Source organism: Dendrobates tinctorius, unplaced genomic scaffold (assembly GCF_039654945.1).
Source record: "Dendrobates tinctorius isolate UK_male_01 unplaced genomic scaffold, ASM3965494v1 ptg000001l, whole genome shotgun sequence".
Taxonomy (NCBI): Eukaryota; Metazoa; Chordata; class Amphibia; order Anura; family Dendrobatidae; genus Dendrobates; species Dendrobates tinctorius.
In genome coordinates this window covers 4,936,866-4,956,420 of record NW_027361669.1, presented here as the reverse complement: position 1 = coordinate 4,956,420, position 19,555 = coordinate 4,936,866, and the positions used below count along the sequence as shown (strand labels likewise).

At 40.9% G+C, this 19,555-nt stretch overlaps 1 protein-coding gene across 2 annotated transcripts in view; it reads left to right on the top strand.

Moving 5' to 3' along the window:
* LOC141056401 (uncharacterized) overlaps window positions 1–12,574 on the top strand; it is a 76,459-nt gene extending 63,885 nt beyond the window's left edge. For both annotated transcript variants that reach the window (XR_012222037.1, XM_073553306.1), the window contains exon 2: window positions 10,632–12,574. The gene's annotated coding sequence lies outside the window, so the exon portion shown is untranslated. The remainder of the gene's footprint in view (window positions 1–10,631) is intronic.
* Window positions 12,575–19,555: the final 6,981 nt, after the last annotated feature.

Below are 19,555 nucleotides of genomic sequence, written 5' to 3'. Positions count from 1 at the left end.
GGGGCATTCAGGGGTGGTGGTTAACCTTCATAGACCCTAAGGGTACCGTTACACTAAGCGACGCACCAGCGATCCCGACAACGATACGACCTGGTAAGGATCGCTGGTGCGGTCGCTAGTAAGCTGTCAAACAGACAGATCTACTCAACGACACAGCAACGATCCGGTGATCCGTATAACGACCTCAGCGATCGTTGGAACCTTGTCACACAGCAGCTATTCTGATGACTCACGCCTGCGTCCCTGAGTTCTGCGTAGCCAACGAGGTCACTCGTCGGCGTCAAACACAGCGATGCATGCTGGCCAGGGGGACGTCAATGATTAGAAAATGGCCTGGGACATTCGAGCATGATCAGCAATATCCGGGGGGGGGGCGGTCACTGCTATGTGTCACACGTAGCGAGATTGCTGGTGAGATCGCTGTTGCGTCACAAATCGGTGACGCAACAGTGATCTCGCTAACGATCTCGTTATGTGAGACGGGGCCTTAAATCTATGGGTGTGCCCTGAGGTACTCTCGCACAGTTTGAACAGCTGCAAGGAGTTTGTATGTTCTCCCCATGTTTGCGTGGGTTTCCTCCGGGTTCTCCGGTTTCTCCCCACACTCCAAAGACATACTGAAGGGAATTTAGATTGTGAGCCCCATCGGGGACAGCAGTGCTAATGTGTGCAAACTGTAAAGCGCTGCGGAATATGTTAGCGCTATATAAAATAAAGATTATTACAGTTTCATTCTGTCAGTGGCTCTATTACCAGTGGGCAGGTATTGTCGGAATATTAGTCTCCATTTGAAATGAACCAGAAATTCATCTATAGCAATGTTTGGGGGTTGAACACCTCAGCAAATTTTCTGAAGTGGTCAACTACTGGCTGAATTTTGTATAGACAATCAAAGTTAGGATTGTCTGGGAGGATAGTGTGCTTTATCACTATAATGCAAACATTTTTTTCGCTTCCTTGTCATGACCATATGGAATATCGGTGTGCTATTGAGAATATCAGTTCTGCCCTATTGTCCAATCTCTGGTTTTCTGATTATGCCCATATGCAGCACAATGCAACAAAATGTCATCATTTCAGCTGCATTGAGAGGGGTCTATTTGACGTATGATGAAGTGGGATTTTGTTTGAAAAAATAATGGTCAAAAAAATTTGTCTGGGCCATCATGAGATTTATTTTTTCCTCACTGAAAAAGAAGTTGAAAAAGTCAATTTCAGTGAGGCCTGTGAAATCCGGAATAACAGGCAGATAATTTTCAGGGGGTGCAGTCCATATGGGATTGTTTGCTGTAGGGGTTGCCTGGATCCTAGGGCGCCTTGCTGGAGGAAGATGAATATAAAAATGTTGGATCTTCCTCATTGGCTGAATCCATGTTGGAGGCAAGGAAAGTGTATGCCTCCTCTGGTGAATAGCATCTTAACCCCTTAGTGACGGAGCCAATATGCAGCTTAATGACCAGGCCAATTTTTAAAATTCTGACCACTGTCACTTTATGAGGTTATAACTCTGTAACGCTTTAGCGGACCCCTCAGATTCTGAGAATGTTTATTCGTGACATATTTTACTTCATGTTAGTGGTAAAATTTATTTGATATGACTTGCGTTTATTTATGAAAAAAATGGAAATATGGCGAACATTTTTTAAATTTAGCAATTTTCAAACTGTTAATTTTTATTCCCTTAGATCAGAGAGATATGTCACACAACATACTTAATAAATAACATTTCTCACATGTTTACTTTACATCAGCAAAATTTTGGAACCAAAATTTTTTTTTTGTTAGGAAGTTATAAGGGTTAAAAGTTGAACTGTGATTTCTCATTTTTACAGCAAAATTTACAAAACCATTTTTTTAGGGACCACCTCATATTTGAAGTCACTTTGAGAGGTCAATATGACAGAAAATACCTAAAAGTGAAACCATTCTAAAAAACTGCACCCCTCAAGGTGCTCAAAACCACATTAAAGAAGTTTATTAACCCTTTACGTGCTTCACAGGAACTGAAGCAATGCGGAAGGAAAAAATTAACATTTAACTTTTTTTCACAAACATTTTACTTCAGAACCAATTTTTTTTTATTTTCACAAGTGTTAAAAGAGAAAATGAACCACAAAATTTTTTTTTGTGTGCAATTTCTCCTGAATACCCCGATACCCCATATGTGGGGGTAAACCACTGTTTGGGCGCACGGCAGGACTTGGAATGGAAGGAGCGCCGTTTGTCTTTTTCAATGCAGAATTGGCTGGAATAGAGATCAGACACCATGTCACGTTTGGAGAGCCCCTGATATGCCTAAACAGTGGAAACCCCCAACAAGTGACACCATTTTGGAAACTACACCCCTTAAGGAACTTATCTAGATGTGTGGTGAGCACTTTGAACCTTCAAGTGCTTCACAGAAGTTTATAACGTAGAGCCGTGAAAATAAAAAATCATATTTTTCCCACAAAAATGATTTTTTCGCCCCCAAATTTTTATTTTCACAAGGGTAACAGGAGAAATTAGACCCCCACAGTTGTTGTGCAATTTGTCCTGAGTACGCCGATACCCCATATGTGGGGGTAAACCACTGTTTGTACGCACGGCAGAGCTCAGAAGGGAAGGAGCGCCGTTTGACTTTTTCAATGCAGAATTGACTGGAATTGAGATCGGATGCCATGTCACATTTGGAGAGCCCCTGATGTGCCTAAACAGTGGAAACCCCCAAAAGTGACAACATTTTGGAAACTAGACCCCTTAAGAAACTTATCTAGATGTGTGGTGAGCACTTTGAACCCCCAATTGCTTCACAGAATTTTATAACACAGAACCGTGAAAATAAAAAATCATTTTTTTTCCTCAAAAATGATTTTTTTAGCCCGCTAATTTTTATTTTTACAAGGGTAACAGGAGAAATTAGACCCCAAAAGTTGTTTTGCAATTTGTCCTGAGTATGCTGATACCCCATATGTGGGGGGGAACCACTGTTCGGGTGCATGGCAGAGCTGGGAAGGGAAGGAGTGCCGTTTTGGAATGCAGACTTTGATGGAATGGTCTGTGGGCGTCATGTTGCGTTTGCAGAGCCATTGATGTGCCTAAACAGTAGAAACTCCCCACAAGTGACCCTATTTTGGTAACTAGACTCCCCCAAGGAGCATATCTAGATATGTGGTGAGAACTTTGAACCCCGAAGTGCTTCACAGAAGTTTATAACGTAGAGCCGTGAAAATAAAAAATTATATTTTTTACACAAAAATGATTTTTTAGCACGGAATTTTTTATTTTCACCAGGGCAAAAGGAGAAATTAGACCCCGAAAGTTGTTTTCCAATTTGTTCTGAGTACCCTGGTACCCCATATGTGGGGGAAAACCACTGTTTGGGCACACGTCGGGGCTCAAAATGGAAGTAGTGACGTTTTGGAATGCAGACTTTGATGGAATGGTGTGTGGGCGTCATGTTGCGTTTGCAGAGCCCTTGATGTGCCTAAACAGTGAAAACCCCCAACATGTGACCCCATTTTGGAAACTAGACCCCCCAGGGAGCTTATCTAGCTGTGTGGTGAGCACTTTGAACCCCTAAGTGCTTCACAGAAATTTATAACGCAGAGTCATGAAAATACAGAATAATTTTTTTTCCACAAAAAATTATTTTTTAGCCTGCAGTTTTTTATTTTCACTAGGGTAACAGGAGAAATTAGACCCCAAAAGTTGTTGTCCAATTTGTCCTGAATACCCTGGTACCCCATATGTGGGGAAAAACCACTGTTTGGGCACACGTCGAAGCTTGAAAGGGAAGTAGTGACGTTTTGGAATGCAGACTTTGATGGAATGGTCTGCGGGCATCATGTTGTGTTTGCAGAGCCCTTGATGTGCCTAAACAGTAGAAACCTCCCACATGTGACCCCATTTTGGAAACTAGACCCCCCAAGGAGCTTATCTAGATGTGTGGTGAGCACTTTGAACCCCCAAGTGCTTCACAGAAGTTTATAATGCAGAGCCGTGAAAATAAAATAAAAACAAATTCCACAAAAATTATTTTTTAGCCTCCAATTTTTTATTTTCCCAAGGGGTAACAGGAGAAATTAGACCCCCAAAGCTGTTGTGCAAATTTTCCTGAGTACGCTGATCCCCCATATGTTGGGGTAAACCACTGATTGGGCACACTTTGAGGCTCGGAAGCGAGGGAGCACTGTATGACTTTTTGAACGCAAAATTGGCTGGAATCAACGGTGGCGCGATGTCGCATTTGGAGACCCCCTGATGTGCTTGAACAGTGGAAACCCCTCAATTATAACTCCAACCCTAACCCCAACACACCCCTAACCCTAATCCCAACCCTAACCATAACCCTAACCACAACCCTAACCCCAACATAACCCTAATCCTAATCCCAACCCTAACCATAACCCTAACCACAACCCTTACCCTAATCCCAACCCTAGCCATAACCCTAACCCCAAACCTAACCCCAACACATCCCTATCCTTAATCCCAACTCTAACCCTAATCCCAACCCTAACTCTAATTCCAACCCTAACCCTAATTCCAACCCTTACCCTAATTCCAACCCTAACCCTAATTCGAACCCTAACCCTAACTTTAGCCTAACTCTAAACCTAATGGAAAAATGAAAATAAATATATTTTCTTTGTTTAATTATTTTTCCCTACCTGTGGTGGTGATAAAGGGGGGGTTATTTACAAATTGGGTCTATCACAGTGACCACAATGAACCAATAGGAAAAGCCTTCCTATTGTTGCCGGGTGCGCATGCGCCCACCTTTTTTTTCCCAGAAGAAGATGGCGGTGCCTATGGGGATAAACACACGCGCTGGGGAACACCGGTAGGGATGGATCGGGGACCCTACTTCTCTCTCCTCTGATGTGCGATCACATCAGAGGAGAGAGAAATTAAATGGCACATCAGACTTTTTTTTGCGGTCGCCGTTATACGGTTAATAACGGCGATCAGAAAAACCTACCCAAATCATGTTCTCTGGGGTCTTGGCTGCCCCTGGCAGCCAAGACCCCGGAGTAAATCCGACTCTGGGGGGCGCTATACACTTTTTCTTTTCAAATAATTTTGTTGGTTTTCAGTAATTAAGCAGTGTAAGGGAAGGAAGGGAGGAAGGGAGGAAAGGGAATGGGAAGTAAAGAACCTTGTACAGGTACAGAAAAAGTTTAAAACTAGAGAACCCACAAATAGGCATTAAATAGCATATAGCAAATAACAACATAAAAGGAAAAGAAAATCGCCAATCCTTATTATGGGGTAACATTCTTGGAAGGAAATACAACATCCCGGTACTACAACGGCCATGTTTAGGCCTCAAAATATAATACCTCTTAATGGGTCTATTTGATATGGAATTTGTTGTTCCAAGTCTTCCATTTTTTTGTATATTTGTGGATGTGATTGTTGTTAATCGCAAATTTGAGTTCTAAATCGCTATGTTGGCCTATCTTATCAAGTATGCCCGAAAACTTAGGAACCTCGACTTTCTTCCACCATTGTGCTAACATGGTCTTAGTCACTAAGAGGATGTGTATGATAATGTATCTTACCAAATCATCAAACTGTTCCATGTCTAATGAAAGAAGTGCTCTTTCAGGCGTAATTGTGAAGTCCTTAGCAATGAGGTTAATGTGCTGTGTAACCTGGAACCAGAGGTTTTTGATCTTTTAACAACCCCAAAATATATGGTAGAGGTTCCCTTGATGTCCACAGCCTCTCCAGCACAAGGAAGATAATTCTGTGTTAAAATGTGATAACCTTGTCGGGGTATAGTACCACCTATTTAACAGTTTAAAATAACCCTCATGAAGACCCATTGATATGTTGGAATTGTAAGTGAATTTGATGGCATCGTTCCAATTCTCGAGACGGATATCAGCACCTAAATCGGACTCCCATCTCTTCATGTATATGTTTTTGTGGCTCGTTAGGTCCTTGACGACAGATCTATACAAATTACGCAGACTCCAGAGGTTTTTATTTTTAAGGTTGCACAACAGTGAAGTTAGCATTTCATAATTTAAAGTCTTCCCTTTTATGATTTTCAAAATTCTGTCTTTCAACATGGTGTAAAAGACCAGCTCAGATGATGGTAGATTATATTTAGCCTTGATCTCACTGAATTTCAGGAACTCCACTCCACTAAAAACATCCCCCACCTTTTTGATTCCAGATTTCCCCCATACCTCCGGCATCGGGAGATCATCCATCAGTGCAAATGAAGATAGGGATAGTTTTAAGATTTGCTCTGCTTTTTTGATATTTTTAGTCGGCTTAATGAGTTCCCTCCAGGCTGAGATTATCGACTGAAATATAGGATGCAATGAGTTCGCACTGTGCTTTTGCAGAAGGAAGTAAAAGAAAAGCTTTCGCGTGGAACCTCTATCACCAGCATCTCTCTCCAAGCCATACCAAGCCGGATGTGTCATGTTTTCCATAAACCATGCCAGCTCTGTTTAATAAGTGAGGCTTGATAATAAGCATATATGTTGGGCAGTCCTGCGCCCCCATGTTTTTTATTTTTATAAAGTAAGTCTGCAGATATTCTTGCTTTCTTACCTTTCCAAATAAATAGTCGGATGAGCTCTTGAATTTTATCAATGGATTGGCGTGGAAAGCTAACTGGCAAAGTCCTAAATATGTATAACATTTTGGGAAGGAAAAAGGCTTTGACTGCCAGTATCTTCCCAAAAATGGAAGTCTCTAACTGAGTCAAAAAGGATAGATTGCCTGTAATAGTCTTTATAATGCTGTCTAAATTGGCCCCAACTGGGGCTTGGATTGATCCTGCTATTCTAATCCCTAGATAGACAATATCTTTCTCCTCCCAAATGAACTGGGTTTGAGTCTTTATTTCGTTAATTTCGGATTGCTTCATGTTTAGAGTTATAAATTTGGATTTGTGTGAGTTTATCTTAAAATAGGATGCTCTAGAGAATTTTTCTAGTTCATCTGAAAGGGCTTTAATGGAATTTGCGAGATCAAGAAGTGTGAGGAAGAGATCATCTGCGAATAACCCGATTTTAAAATTACGTGATGTCAGTTTAAAGCCTATAATATCATTGTTTAATCTAATTATTTCGGCTAGGGGCTCTATGGCAAGCACAAATAGAAGGGGAGACAGGGGGCACCCCTGTCTTGTGCCATTAGTAATGTCGAACGAGTCAGAAAGGAAGTTGTTTGCATAGATCCTGGCACTAGGACCCGAGTATAGGGCGAAGACTGTTGATAGAAACTTCTCGTCAAAGCCAAATCTAGCGAGAGTTGTTTTTAAATATAGCCAGTTTAGTCTATCGAACGCCTTCTCGGCGTCCAGTGCCAGAAAAGCAGTTTCGGTTCTCGAATTGTTAGCTAAATTTATCAAGTTCAACACCCTTCTAGTCCCATCTGAGGTCTGGCGGCCCTCTGTGAACCCTATTTGATAATCCACCAACAGACGTGGAAGGATGTTTTTTAGTCGGTTTGCGATGATCTTTGAGTAGATTTTAATATCGCTGTTTATGAGCGAGATTGGCCTATAGTTCTGTATCCTCTCGGGGTCTCCCCCCTCCTTTGGAATCATGACAATTGTTGCCTCTAACATCTCCTAGAGAGGATGCCAGACCAAAGACGGAAGCCAACTGTGGAGCCAGAATTTTTTAAAAGGATTTATAGTATTCCCCAGAGAAACCATCCGGCCCTGGTGATTTTTGGGACTGCAGTTTCTTGATAACGTCAACTATTTCATTCTCTGTAAAAGTCCAGCTCATCAACTCTTGGTAAAAAGTCCATTCAAGTCCAGCTCATCTACTCTTGGTAAATCGATACTCTGTAGAAAAGAATCCAGAAAATTCGAGTTAACCACCGGTGTTTGGGGGTCATCTTTCAGGTTATAAAGATTTTTAAAGAAATCTGCAAACGAGTTGACAATGTCCCTAGGGTGAATTTTGGGATCACCCGAGGGAGATACAATCTTAATTATCCTTTTTTTGATTCTTTCTCTTTTTAATTTCCTCATCATAAACTTGGTAGGCTTGTTGAGAGATGTATACGATTTACGCTATACACTTTTTCAACAGCGCTGTTAATTAACGGCGCTGTGGTTCAAGTACCCTTTACTACCGTCGTTAAAAGGCATATTGGCTGTTGTTAAGGGCTTAATGAATGGGTCATTTTTATTTGATTTTTCAAAACACTGAGGATGTGTTTCTAAGTGGTGCATTTACACGTGTTTTGTGCTGGGCTTGTGTAAATGGTACTACTTATTATAAAAAGCAGAGAGAAAAAAAGTAGAGAAAATAAAGTAGAAAAGAACAATTTAGAACAAACGCTTAGAGGAAAAAAAATAATCAGTCGCAAAAAAAGAGTTTGTATAAAAAAAATTACAGTAACGTTCATTACACTAATGCCCTACCTATAAATTTACTTGGCGCTAAGTATTCCTTTTTTTTGAAAAACGAACGTCACTAACAATACATCGTACATTCCACTAATGCACTCACTAAAAATTTACGCTACGCAAACAATTCTTTTTTTTGCAAAAGAAAAATGAACATCACTAACAATACAACGTACACCCCCATTATGCCCTAGCTACTAAATTACCAGGCAATAACAAGTTTTTTTTATGCAAAAGAAAGACGCTACCTCCCTGTCTATAATGCTACTCTGTACTATTATTTTTTTTCTAAAAGAAAATCGGACATCACTAACAGTGTGCCGTCCGCTCCTCTAATACACTACGTCGCTATCTATGAAACTACACTGTACTAGTATAATTTTATTTTTAAACGAACGTCACTAACACTGTGACGTCCGCTACTCTAACAAACTAAAAAGAAAACTTCCTTTGACACAGACTCTGATCTTCAGCTCTACTGACCAGAATGCCATGTGAAGAGCAAAATTGCTCAGTGCATGATGCCTCGCACATGAAAAAAGAACAACAAAGTGCACAAAAAAATTCAAATTGGAGTGGGGGGAGCGGAGGTGGGTTATGGGTGGGGACTGGGACAGGGATTGGGGAACTACTGCTGCTGTGATCACAGATCAGTCACAGTGCAGCCAGCACACAGCATAGGAGGAGAACGTAGCACAGGAGCAGGAGGCAGATCGCAGCACAGGATTGCAGGAGCAGGAGGCACAGCATAAGAGATGGCAGGAGGCACAAATCACAGGAGGGTTGCACTGGCCACCAATGAATTTCTCTCTCAGGGTAACACTAGGGGGTCTCACAACATCTCTGCACTCCAACTCTGAGGAAAAGATGGTGTGCGGAGTGGGGTTGCAATTTTAAAGTAATCCCTTTAGCGCTGATTGGTCAGGAACTATTGTTAAGCCAATCAGTGCAAAGGGGTTAATTATGCAAGGTGATGTTGCGATCACCCCACCCATTGTGACTGCTGTGATTTGTGCTGTGTTTTTTTTTTAAACCTTATTGTCACATTGCTGTGACTGGCTGGTCACAATTCACCAGCCAATCATAGCGATTGCCAACACGGGGAGTGGGGGCGTGGGTGGTACAGATTCCTGTGGCAGCAGCCATCTTAATCTGGTCACTGCACAATGCAGCGACCATATGGTGACCTGCAGCTTCTTCTCCAAAATCTTCTCAGCTCCAGAATGCAACTACTAGGCGATTGAGAACTGTTGATAATAAAACTGACTCTGAAAGAGAGGCAATTCTCGCTTGAAGGAGCAAAGCACCCAATGTTTATTTATGCTGACCCTAAGAATCTAGCCTATCTGTAATCCACACAGCGGCTAAATCCACAGCAAGCCAGGTGGTCTCTCTTCTTCATCCGCTCCATCCTTATTCTCCATTTCCAGCTAGCTGATAAGAGCATCAAGGTGGATACACTCTCCAGGTAATTTATGTCCTCTATCAGGAGGAGATGCCTCAACAACACATCATAGAGCCCTACTTAATACTTACAGTCACTCCACTGAATTTGTTTTGTGTCCCATCCAGAAATACTTTCATTGCTGTACGAGACAATAAGCAGGATCTTCACTGGGTTCACTCGTTTAAATTAGCTGCTCATGCTGGACAGAAGAAAAAGGGTCTCTTCATTTCCCGGCATTATTGGTGGCCAAAACTGTGCAAGGATATTGCGGATTTTGTCTCAGCTTGTCCCTCTTGTGCCTAGAACAAGACTCTGAAACAGCTTCTGAATGTGCGGTTACTTCCATTGCCCATACCATTTGCTCCCTGGCAGCATATTGTAATGGACTTCATTACCTATCAGTATTAGCAGGGTGTACCGTCATCTGGGTGGTTTGGATTTCTTCTCTAAAATGGCCCATTTCACTCCACTGTCTTCCGTCTGCTCCTGTACTAGAAGAGAAGTTCATACTACATAGTTTTCGCCTCTATGGTTTACCTCTCCATATAGTCTCGGATAGAGGAGTCCAGTTTTACATCTTGCATCTGGAGGGTTACCTGCAAGCTACTTAATGTTACTTTTAATTTTTCTTCAGCCTACCAGTCACAATCTAATGGCCAAGTAGAGCAGGTCAATCAGATCCTGACTAACTTAATGAGGCACTTCGTCAGTGCACACCACAGTGATTGGGACAACTCCTACCTTAGGATGAATTCTTATGTAACAACCATGTGAGTACTCTTCTAAAACTTCATTTTTTGTTTTCTACAGGCCTTCATCCCAATATTCTTTTCCCAATGTCCAATACCACTGACCATCCTGCTGCAGAATCTATCATCAAAGGCTTTTCAAAGATGTGACAGGATACCATGACCACCTTATTGAAATCCTCTGAATGGATGAAGAGACACACAGACAAGAGACGTCTGGATCTGGCCCTGATTCTTCCTGGGGACAAGGTTTGGCTGTCATCAAAGTATGTCCATCTCAAGCTACACTCGTATAAACTGGATCCATGCTTCATCAGACCATTTGAGGTTCTTAACCAAATAAATCATGTACCCCACAAGATCAAACTCCCCTCCTCTTTACAGATCCCCAATTTATTTTATTCGTCTCTCCTCAAGCCAGTGATCCTCATTCCCTTTTTCAAAGATCCAGGTACCACTACGGCTCCACTCAGTTTTGAAGATGTTTTCGGAGAGAGAGGAAATTCTGGCTTCCAAGTAAACTGTTTTGCTTGTGGATTGGAGGGGGTTTGAGCCTGAGGAAAAGTTGTGGAAGCCCAGGTAGAACAATCATGTCCCGCTCCTCTTGTAGAGATTTCTTGCAGGCTCAAAGAGGGAGCGTAAAGGGGGGGAACTGTAGCTCCAGCATTCCTTCATGCTTCTCCTCTTCCCAGGCATGGGTTCCGGCACACTCTTCGCCTTGGCCACCATTACGCATTTCCCCCTTTTATTCCAGCTGCTGCCCTGGTTCTGCACATGATGTGCAGATCTCCAGGCACTGTGCTTAGGGCACAAGTGCTCCCTCCCTCTTAAAGGGTCCTCTTGTGCTGTTGTAAGGTGCCCCCAGCCAATTGCTGGGAGGTACTTATTATTTTTGGGACCTCCACAAGAGATAGCACCTTATATGCTTGTTACTTGTCAGGTCCTCAGTACCCCCCATTCGGTCTACCTTTCCAGCACCTGTCTGCATGGACTTGCCTAGTCTCCATGTATTTCAGCTGTACCAGTTGGCACCTGCCAGTGCCTGTCTGCATACAAACCATTGCAGCCTGCACCTGCCAGTGCTTATCTGTATACCAGCTGACCTACCAGTGCTTATCTGTATACCAGCCGGACCAGCCTGCACCTGCCAGTGTTTATCTGTATATCACCTAGACCAGCCCATACCTGCCAGTGCCTACCCATATACCAGCTGTGAACCAGCCCGCACCTGCCAGTGCCTATCTGTATATCAACTGTACCCATCTGCATCTGTGGTTTCGGTGTTCCTTTCATGCCTACCTGTATCAACTGTATTCACCTACTGGGCCATTCCAGCTACAAATTTATGGAGGGAGGACGAGCCCATTGGCCAGGAGTATCTATAACTCATAAATACCCTCCTGTTCTGGCTTATAAATGGGTGAATCCCCCTCTTCTCAAGTTGGCTGTTACTCACTGGGGAGAGCTGAAAACTTGTGTGTGACAAAATGTCCCAGATGGGAGGGGGAACAGTGAGGAGCAGCTCCTGTCACACGGAATTACAAGTGTTATAAAGGTAATAAAAGGGCAATGGGCATCTCATCTTTATAGATTATGAAAGCAGGGACAGTACAACATTTTTATCTATTTAAAAAAAAAAAAATGTTTGTATCACTATGCTGAGTAACCATAATAGTTATCATGTCTGTTGTATGAAGGCTTGTTTGTTGGATGATGAGCTTTAGTTCACATTGTTATGATTTTCAAGGAAATGTGCCTTTTTACTTGTTTCTTTTTTCTACCATTAAAGATATGTCAAAGCAGGCAAGATAAATGATATGTAAATTTTATAGTTTGTGTCATTGCGATCACAGTGATATCAAATATACAGTAGGAAAATAAGTATTTGATAAACTCAATTTTGAAAGTTTTCCCACCAACAAAGAATGGAGAGGTCTGTCATTTTTATCGTAGGTACAATTCAATTGTGAGAGACAGAATCTAAAAATAAAAACCAGAAACTCACATTGTATGATTTTTAAATAATTAAATTGCATTTTATTGCATGAAATAAGCATTTGATCACCTACCAACCAGCAAGAATTCTGGCTCACACAGATCTGTTAGTTTTTCTTTAAGAAGTCCTCCTACTCTGAACTCACCTGTATTAATTGAACCTGTTTGAACTCATTACCTGTAAAAAAAAGAGACCTGTCCATACACTCAATCAATCACACTCCAACCTCTCCACCATGGCCAAGACCAAAGAGCTTTCAATGGACACCATTGACAAAATTGTAGACCTGTAAAAGGCTGAGATTGGCTACATGACAATAGGTAAGCAGCTTGGTGAAACAAGAGGAGAAAAAGTCCACTTCTGAAAAATACAACTTTATTATAATACAAAAAGACACACATAAGAACAGAGCTTGTCAAAAATAGTCACATAATAGATATTACATGATGAGGAGAATAAATGACCATCACCCAGACGTGATAGAGACCAGTGCTAACCCTAATGTAAATGCACAAGGGTAAAAAAAAGCCACACAACCAGTCAATAGCTGCTTTATCGTTAATCCACTATGAGACTCAAAGGGTTAGAGAACCCCATTGATAGGCAGTAGAGAGCAGTTCTGTTGTTAGATACAAATAATGTATAAAGATACATAAGATTGCACAATGCCCATTCTACAAATATTAACAGCGGTCAGAAGGATCCACTAGAGGAGAGGAATAATGCACCATGCACAAATAGAATAATGTGATAGTTCCCAAAAAAACAGTTTAGGGTCACATAACAAAATGAAATTTACCCATTGTAGCAGTAGGTCGGGTGCAAATTATTTTTTTAAAAATCCCCAAATAAAGAAAAACACATATTTCCAAGAAATACATTTATTTATGTAAATAAAAAAATAAACAATAAAAGTACACATATTTGGTATCGCTGTGTCCATAACAACCTGCTCTATAAAACTGTCCCACTAGTTAACCCCTTCAATGAACACCGTAAAAAAAGTAAATAAAAAACGAGGCAAAAAAGTATGCTTTATTATCATACTGTCAAACAAAAAGTGCAATAAAACGTGATCAAAAAGACAAATGTAAATAAAATGGTACCCCTGAAAACGTCATTTTGTCCTGCAAAAACAAGCCACCACAAAGCTACATCAGCAGAAAATTAAAAAAGTTCTAGTTGTCAGAATAAAGCGATGCAAAAATAATTATTTTTTCTATAAAATAGTTTTTATTGTGTAAAAGCGTCAAAACAGAAAAAATCTATATAAGGGTATGTGCACCTGTTGCGGATTTTGATGCGGATCTGCAGCGTTTTTGGATGCGCGGAATTGCATCAAATCTGCAGTGTAGTGCACAACCAATGTTAGTCAATGGGAAATTCAGAATTGGTGTGCACATGATGTGGAAAATTATGCACGGATTTGCAGTGTTTTATTTTCCGCAGCATGTCAAATCTTTTTGTGGATCTGCAGCATTTCTGCACCCATTAACTTCCATTGAGTCAGTCAAATCCACAGCAAAACCGCAGGTGTAAAAAGATTTCCAGTTTTGCTGCGGAGTTGCATGCGAGAAACGCTGCAGATCAGGAGGAGTAAGAGTGTGTGGGCAGAGACTATGTGTGTGGGCGGAGACTATGTGCGGGTCTGTGTGTGGGTGTCTGTGTCTATCTGTGTTTATGTGCTGGGGTCTGCAGGTGTGTGCGTGGCTGTGTGTGTGTGTGCGGGTCTGCGTGTAGGCAGGCATTGTCCCATGGGACTACTAGTCCCATCCAGCTATGTCTGCTACAGTGACAGCATTAGCCGATGATAGGACCATAGTAGTCCCCTCATCCAGCTACTGTGTTGAATAATAAATAAAAAAAAACACATACACACATTCAGTACACATACTCACCATACAGCTAATCCCCGACGCCCTTAATCACCTGCAAAAAAATAAAATAATAAACCAACAGTATACTCCCTGTTCCAACGTAATCCATTTAATAACGATTGTTCCACGACGATCTCCCGTGTAGAGCTGTCACATTAGGAGATGTGACCATTCTAAAGGAGCTCCAGTGTACAGTGACCAGAGATAATTCTCCAGCTGTGGATCACTCCGCTGCCTAGAGGTCACCTGAGTTCATCCTGTCACTTACGGCACTGCTGCGTGAGAAAATTTAAACGTTTATGCTAAACGTTTTCGGTCCCAGATTGGACCTTCATCAGAACTCTGGTTCAGAGGACGGTCCTATATTCCGACTTCTATAATGACAATGTGGATGAGCGCTTATCCACAGCAACAGAGGTCGCACTCCACATATGCGCTGCTGCCCACAAATCCCAGGAGAACATCCAGGCATCTTGTCTCCTTGAGTAGTCATTACAGAAAGCGGAATATAGATCCGTCCTCTGAAGCAGAGTTCTGATGAAGGTCCAATCTGGGACCGAAAATGTTTAACATAATTGTCACCTGGATGTTAATAAATGGAATCTTTTTCTGCAAAAAAATTTTTTGAGTGCCAAGTTTTTTCTCTCTGCTGATAAGACAGGCTGGATACCTTACTTGAGCACCAATATTTCATACTGTGCTCAAGTACATACTGTAGGCTTTGTCATTTCTGTAGTGATGAAAGCCCACCTATTATACAGGTGAGTGTAGAAGCATGAGCTGTGCATAATGTACTGGTCACTACAAATGCAGTTTGAAATTTTCACTCTGCATCATCCATTGTTCCTCGTTTCTGGAAAACATCCATGGAGTCGAAATCATCAATACACCTGTATACAAATTCCCAAAGGGTTGTAATTTCCAAAATGGGTTCACTTGAGGGAGGATTCTGCTTTTCTATCACATAGAGGCGCTTTATATGGAATCCACAAACTATTCTAGGAAAATCTGTGCTCCAGGGGGCAAATAGCGCTCTGTCCCTCCCGAGTCTCTCCGTATGGCTAAGTAGTACTGTACAGCCAAATACGGGGTATTGCTGCATTCAGTAGAAATTGTGGGGCAAATTTTGGTGCCATTTTTTCCCATTTCCCAGTATGCAAATGTAAAACTTGGGGCTAACACACAATCTTGGTGGTAAAAATATATATTATTTTATCTTCACTGCCAAATGGTATAAAAGTCTGTGACACACCTATGGTATCAATATAATCACTGCACTCCTAGATTAATTCACTGAGAGGTTTAGTTTGTAAAATGCGGTCACTTATGGGGGTTTCTGCTGTGTTGGCACCTTAGGGGCTCTGCCAATGTAACATAGAACCCTCAAACAAGTGCAGCAAAATCTGCACTATAAGATGGAGTTTCTTCCCTTCTGAGCTTTGCACTGTGCCTCAAAAGTAGTTTTCTATGACATATGGGGTATCGGTAAAAGCAAGAGAAGTTGCACAACAAATTTTGGGGTCCATTTTCTCCTGTTACCCTTGTGAAAATACAAAATTTGAAGCTAAAAAAGATTTTTGCGTGAAAAATGTGATTTTTTTTTTTAATTTTCACTGCTTAACGTTATAAACTTCTGTGAAGCACCTGGAGGTTTAAGGTGGGTGTTCAATACACATCTAGATACATTCCCTAAGGGGTCTAGTTTCCAAAATGGTGTCACTTGTGGGGGTTTTCACTGTTTAGGCACATCAAGGGCTCTCCAAACGCGACATTGCATCCGCTAATTATTCCAGCTAATTACAGTATATATTAAAAAAGTCAAATGGCACTCCTTCCCTTCCAAGCCCTGCCATGCACCCAAACAGTTGTTTTCCTCCAAATATTGAGTATCTGTGCACTCAGGAGAATTTGCATAACAAATTCTATGGAGCAATTTCTCCTGTTACCCTTATGAAAATGCAAAATTTAGAGCTAAAAAAGATTTATCTGGGAATTTTTTTTTTTAAATTTTCACCGCTCTTTGTTACAAACATCTGTGAAGCACCTGTGGGTTTAAGGGGCTCAATACACATCAAGATAAGTTTCCTAAGAGTCTAGTTTCCAAAATGGTGTCACTTGTTGGGGGTTTCCACTGCTTAGGCACATCAGTTATTCTCCAAACGTGACATGGAATCCGCTAATTATTCCAGCAAATTTTACATTCAAAAAATCAAATGGTGCTCTTTCCCTTCCAAGCCCTGCCGTGCACCCAAGCAGTTGTTTTACTCCACATATTGGGTATCTGCGCACTCAGGAGAATTTTCACAACAAATTGTATGGCACAATTTCTCCTATTACTCTTATGAAAATGCAAAATATGGAGTTAAAAATGATTTATCTGGGAAAAATGTGATTTTTTTTTGCTCCACGTTATAAACTTCTGTGAAGCACCTATTTCTTCAAGGTGCTCAATACATATCTAAATAAGTTCCCTAAGGGGTCTAGTTTCCAAAATGGTGTCACTTGTTGGGGGTTTCCACTGTTTAGGCACATCAGGGGCATGACATGGCATCAGCTAATTATGCCAGCAAATTTTACATTCAAAAAGTAAAATGGCGCTCCTTTCCTTCTGAACCCTGCAGTGTGCCCAAATCGTATATTTCCCCCACATATGGGGTATCGGCATACTCATAAGAAATTGCTCAACAAATTATATGGTTCATTTTCTCCTGTTAGGCTACTTTCACACTTGCTTTTTTTTGCAGCACGTTTTTTGCGCAAAAAAACGCATGGAAAAACGCATGCAAACACAAACAAATGCTGCATTTTTTTCAAGCATTTTTATGCGCATTCAGGAAAAAAATGCAGCGTTTTTATGCGTTTGTATGCATTTTTAGTGCGTTTGTGTTTTTTTCCACATTGTTTGTCTTCACCCAAAAAAGGATTTGGGGTAGGGTTGGGGTTTATGGTTAGTAGGGTAAGGGTTAGGGTTAGGAGTAGGGTTAGGATTAGGGGTAGGGTTAGGGTTAGTAGGGTAAGGGTTAGGGGTAGGGTTAGGATTAGGGGTAGGGGTTATGGTTATGTTTAGTAGGGTTAGGGTTAGTAGGGTTAGGGTTATGCTTAGTAGGGTTAGGGGTAGGGTTAGGATTAGGGGTAGGGTTAGGGTTAGTAGGGTAAGGGTTAGGGGTAGGGTTAGGGGTAGGGTTAGTATTAGGGGTAGGGGTTATGGTTATGTTTAGTAGGGTTAGGGTTAGGAGGGTTAGGGTTATGCTTAGAGTTAGTAGGGTTAGTGTTAGGGTTAGTAGGGTTAGGGGTAGGGTTAGGGTTAGAAGGGTAAGGGTTAGGGTTAGTGGTAGGGTTAGGGTTAGGGTTAGTAGGGTTAGGGTTAGTGGTAGGGTTAGGGTTAGGGTAGGGTTAGGGTTATGGTTTAGGGTTAGTAGTCAATGTAGTAAAGCTCATCCCTAATGTTGACTTAAAAAACGCATGCTTAAAAAAACGCATACGTGCGCATGCGTTTTTTTTAAACAGTCGGGCGGACCAAAAAATGCAACATGTAGCGTCTGGACTTTATGGACGCACACCTTAAAAAAACGCAGCGCACGAAAAACACATACGTGTGCATGCCAACGCGCACGTATGCACACTCATGTTAAATATAGGGGGAAAAAATGCATGCGCACGTATGCGCAAAAACGCAGCGCAAAAAAACACAAATGTGAAACCAGCCTTACCCTTGAGAAAATAAAATAAAATTAGATCTAAAGGAACATTTTTGTGAAAGAAAAGTAAATGTTTATTTTTTCCTTCCACGTTCCAAAAGTTCCTCTGAAACACCTGAAAGGTTGTAAAAATGAGAAATCGCTGGTCAACTTTTAACCCTTATAACTTCCTAACAAAAAAAAGTTATATTTCAAAAATTGTGCTGATGTAAAGTAGACATGTGGGAAATGTCATTTATTAACTATTTTGTGTGATATGACTCTCTGATTTAAGGGGATAAAAATAAAATTGTTAAAATTGCGAAATTTTGAACATTTTCGCCAAATTTTAGCTTTTTTCAAAAATAAATGCAAGTCATATCAAAGAAATTTTACCGCTATCATGATGTACAATATGTCATGAGAAAACATTCTCATAATCAGTGGGATCCATTGGAGCGTTCCAAAGTTATGACCTCATAAAATGACAGTCAACAGAATTGTAAAAATTGGCATGGTCAGGAAGGTGAAAACAGGCTTTGGGGTGAAGGAGGTTAAATAATACCTCTACAGCATGGCTACATAATACTATCATATTGTGACACAATTATATCATCATACTGATAACTAAAAAGATTGTATACCCCGGAGTAAATTTTCAGCACATAGAAGTGCAACTTACTAAATCCTAATAGTGTGTAATATAAAAACTATTAGGGTATGTTCCCACAATCAGTGTTTGTTTAGGTTTTCACACAGCTGAATTTATGCATGTTTTCCACACATCAGCTCACTTATTTTTTTTATGCTTTTTTGCATGTGTTTTTGTATGCATTTTTAATGCGTTTTGATGCATGTGTTTTTGTCTCGATAAATAAACAGGATGTTGCCCAAAGCAAAATCTAAATAGATAAAAATCATACAAATATCTAATGTCAAAACCCCCCAACATATTATAAACTTGCACTGTTTAAGTGCTCTTCATGTGGCACTAAAGGGTATTTTTAGTCTTGTTTAATCTAATTAATTAATTAATATAAAAAATGACCTAGGATCCCCCTATTTTTGATAACCAGCAAAAGTAAAGCAGACAGCTGTGAACTGATATTATAAGGCTGGGAAGATACATGGATATTAGGCCCTTCCCAGCCTAAAAATTCCAGCCCTCAGTTGCTCCAGAAGTGGTGCATGACATTATTGTCCTGAAGCGGTGGAAATCTGAGTAATGGTTTATGGGGTTGATGTCAGCTGCTTCTATCAGCTGTCATCAAGCCCAAGGGTTTGAAATAGAGAGGTATATCAGACACTCTGATTACTAACCCAGTAAGTATACTAACCACAGGGCTTGATTTCATCTGACACTACACAGTTAACATTAACCCCAAGCTCCATTACCCCAATTGCCACCATATCTGGGCAATCAAGAAAAGCCAAG